Below are 4459 nucleotides of genomic sequence, written 5' to 3' on the forward strand. Positions count from 1 at the left end.
TTTACGTATACTCTCCACGTACTTGCTTTACCTTCATTCGCGTCCACTTTGTGGTTGTTATCGCGAGTGTCCACTTGACCGGTCTTGGTCGCATTCTCCAACAAACTATACACGTATCTTTGTACAAGCACGGAATTACTTCTTCATTTTGCCTTTCAGTCGCTCTTTCGACTGCTTGTTGCTGTTATATTTCTTGTTGTTATTTTCTTACATGACTTTGTTTAGACCACTAGACGTGCAGGACTCTAGCACTGTCGAGAGCGTACTTTTACTATACTTACATATATGCTACCTTGAAGGAAATTCCTGCAGCGTTTAGAGAGATACACTGGGAATTTTTTTTTTTGCTACCCTAACCCATGGGGCTATTCTCAAGCGACAAATATTGTATCGCTATTGCAACCTTGCTGCATATATAATACTCGTCGGTAACTCGATCTAGCAATCCGAAAATTGTCGCTAACTCGTTGGAGAATAGCTCCACCGATCTGGGGTTAAAGTACTCCAAATTACTACGAGTATTTACTTTGGCTAGGACGCTTAATTTTGGTTAATAAAGTTATCCCCTTATCGGGGTCTAGCTAGATCCATTGTTTTAACCCTCAGGACATCAATCCAACCTTAGCCTATTCTAAAATTAAGCACTTTAGAAGAGATATTCTGAATGTTGCCGATAACAGTTTTTCGAAGGTGTGTAATTCTAACGCTATTTCCTCCAGAAGACTACAGCGCCGGCAGTTCGTCTTCCAAGAAAGAAAGACCCAGAGTTGGCCTTTTACATTTTAACAAACGCCAGATGGACTCCAGCTGACAACTGAAACTCTATCGTGCATCGCTCGGATGGGTCACACAACAGCTGACGGCTACAAAAGCTGCGCTGTGCTCCGCAATAAGCGCGAGTATCCACCTGAAAGCCCTAGAAGCTCTGTCGTGTATCCCTTGTATTGGTCACAGAAAAACTAACAGCGATAAAGGCCCCGTGGGATCCGCATTTTGTAAGAGTATCCGCGCTTGGTTTGCTGGTTTGTCTATGTGGACGACATTCTCATCTTAGTCAGAGGTAGGTTCGAAGACAATATCTTTAAGCCTCCACAGAATGCTCTAAACATAGTCGCCAATTGGTGCAGTAATAATGGGTTATATGTAAATGCCAACAAGACTACCATAGTGATTTTTTCCAGTAAAAGGAAGAGCGAAAAATACTAGAACCATTCCATCAAGGAGGAAAGATGCACTCTTCCGAAAAAAGGAAGAGGGGTAAATTACTAGAACCGTCCATCAAGGAGAAAATATGAACTTTTCCAAAGAGGTCAAATATCTAGGGGCTATCCTTGATGACAAGCTCTAATGGAATCCGCACCTAGACAAAAAGTATTGAAAATGCCAGAGTCTCTCTCTGGACCTGCTGTAGATATATGATATCTCTCCATACCCATTCTAACTTATGCTACACCCGTCTGATAGAAGATGGCAGAAGTGACATCCACTCAGGGCAGGCTCAGTAAGCTACAACAACTAGGCTGCGTGGGCATCACTGGCGTGATGAGAACAACACCAACCGCGGCTCTTGAGATGTTTTTTGACTTGCCTTCCCTACACATTGTAATCAAGAGATCGGGCCTCATGCATAAAAAGTGTGCTTTAGCTCCGACTCGATTTTCTGTACAAATTCTTGAGCTCACTTGCTCAATGCAAAAAACTCAGTCTGAGCTTAAGCTCATTTTTTACGCATGCGGCCCACTGTTTCCACTGTTTACAGCAAAGCTCATAGCAGGGAACAATGTAGAAAACAAGAACCTTATACACCCTTCAAACCTCAGAGTTATAAAACGAGAAGGTCGGCTCGCGCATAGCTTTGTGGGCCTGGCCGAGATTTAACTTTACACAGAACTTCAAAGTCTTTTGCTTCGACAGGACAAAGAACGTCCTAAACCCCGGAAAGGCAACCACGTCTGTTACACTGATGGCTCCAAGACTGACCGTGGAATCGAAGCAGGAGGTTACGACATGCAACCCAGGTGGCTTCTTTCCACCAGCGTGGAACGAGGTGCACTCCATTGAACTATGTCTAAGGCAGTACTTATGTAGAAAGTGGGGCAACCACCAAACACATGCACACGACATGCAACCCAGGTGGCTTCTTTCCACCAGCGTGGCACGAGGTGCACTCCATTGAACTATGTCTAAGGCAGTACTTATGTAGAAAGTGGGGCAACCACCAAACACATCTACATACACTTGGACCTGAAAGCTGGTATGGGACTTTTAATACTTATCGCATCCAGGAACCGGTTAAACTTCATATGTGTACCGGGACACAGTAAAGTAATGGGCAATAAAGTGGCTGATATTCTCGCCAGAAAAGGGACTGCACAGGGATTCATAGGCTCTTGACCCCTTACTGATCTGGCATGCAACTCCGTTAGGCGCAACTACTATATCTGGATGAAGAACGAAGTTCAAAATTACTGGACATATACGGACGGTATGAGACAGGCTAAGTACCATCATTCCGGATATATCAACAAGCAGGACCAAAGAACTCCTTCCCCTCTCTGAGCATGACATAAGAATTGTTACAAGTTTTCTTACTGCCCACTATTTAAAAATTTGTCAAACATAGGAGCTGGTAACTCTGATCAGTGTAGGTAGTGCAACGAAAAACAGAAAGAGCAAAGCACATTATGTACCACAGCGAAGCGTTCGTTAGAACCAGACTTCGCTCCTTAGGATCATCGTTCCTATAAGTCCACGACCTAAATGGCATTCAGACCAAGGACCTCGCAAGGCTTCTTAGGAATACGTGGATCACAGAACTTCTGTAGTCGTATAGAGGTTTGTTACAATACATTGTTTTGATCTTCTCCCTCCTCTAAATCTATTCTAGTGTAATCTTGTCCAACAAAAAGTTTTCCTACTAACCCTGTCACCGTTCTCCATGTGTCTCAGGCTTCTAATGCTGCTTTGCAATTTGATGTGATGTTTACTTAATTAACCCTTCGATACAGACAAACTTATGCGGGCACAAATTTCAGAATTGCAAAACTTTCCACCTCGAATGTGGTTAGGTATAAGTGCTTTTCTGAAATCAATGTTCAAATGATGTCGGCGCTAGTAATGCCATTATAAAGCTTGCATTCATTAGTGTACCAAACTTTAAGTCTTTTTCGGATAATTGTATGGCTTGACCTTGAGGCACGTCCCTCTAAAGGGAAAGTCAATTAGTTTTTGTGATGAGAGAGGAGCTGAGGCTTATCGGTATTAACGCCTATGTGGGATTATGTAAGTACGCATTGGGTATGAATACATGTTTACCATTTTTCAAGATGATAGTACGTAAGCAGCAACTATAATTCTATTCTGGCTAAGGTGAATATGAATCCCCTCCGTTCTGGTGCATCATAAATGGTTAAATACCATTTAGTTCAGAGGACTTGTATGTACTCAAAGTTGTAATGTTGCACTGAAATCTTTCCCAATTGACAACACTTCTCGCTAAGCCTCGCTGTGCTTACGAAAGAGCTTGCTATTTGAGGAATACAGCCTGGAAAGTGAGTTTTTAAACAAACTCTACTCTCATTTTCCGGGGTATCAGCGTAGGTCCGGTCTGATTTCTTAAAACTTAAAGGCCATTCGAATGGTACAGTCTGAGGGCCTACTGTAGACAAACAGGAACAAGACTACCCCATAGTGCTCCCGGCAAGAAGCCTGTTGGGATCTTCAGAGTTAGATGTTGTATGCGGGGAAGTATTTCCCGGCCTTTCGCCGAAGCTTATTGAGGTTCTTGTTCCACTAGGTGGCATTCTTTTGCGATGCCTAACTAAAACTTATTCCAAAGGATAAACTTAGCATATCTTAGAGTTGCACGAATTCAACTCCAAGATTATAGACAAATATAATCGCTGTCCTAGACGTATGCACCTCCTACTCCGTTTGTGGTCAAACTGGTGGCAACAGGAAAGGTGCCGAGAAATTCAAAGTCTCGGAAAATTTCTTGCAAGCTTTATAAAGGCGTGATCGCCGAGTTAATTTCTACAACGAAGTATGGAGCCTAATAGAACCCGTTTAGACCCGATGCGATACCAAATGTTATCTACAGTTTTCCATGTTCACCTTAAAACTATTTGTGTTTCCTTTCCTATATAATTTGATCTAAGGTCATCTACGTGCTTCCAATAATGAATCTGGGTTAGAACTTGGAGTCTACAAATATCGAAGGTATTGCCATTCTCAAGGTCATGGTAAAAGTATCTAAAAATCTCCGGTTATGGATGCCTCCATAGGTCGATACAATAAAAAAGAAAAGGAATAGATGAGCAATAACGCCCATAAACCCAGAAATTTATGTCCAGTTTTTACACGAAACCAAATTTATATCGTGTATCCAAATGACCCAAAATGTGGTTTAAACACAAATTTACTATATGTTTTAAACTACCAAAAAATAGTGTCCAGTTTT

Source organism: Rhagoletis zephyria, unplaced genomic scaffold (assembly GCF_001687245.7).
Source record: "Rhagoletis zephyria isolate East Lansing unplaced genomic scaffold, Rhagoletis_zephyria_1.1 Rzeph_scaffold_10845, whole genome shotgun sequence".
NCBI lineage: Eukaryota > Metazoa > Arthropoda > Insecta > Diptera > Tephritidae > Rhagoletis > Rhagoletis zephyria.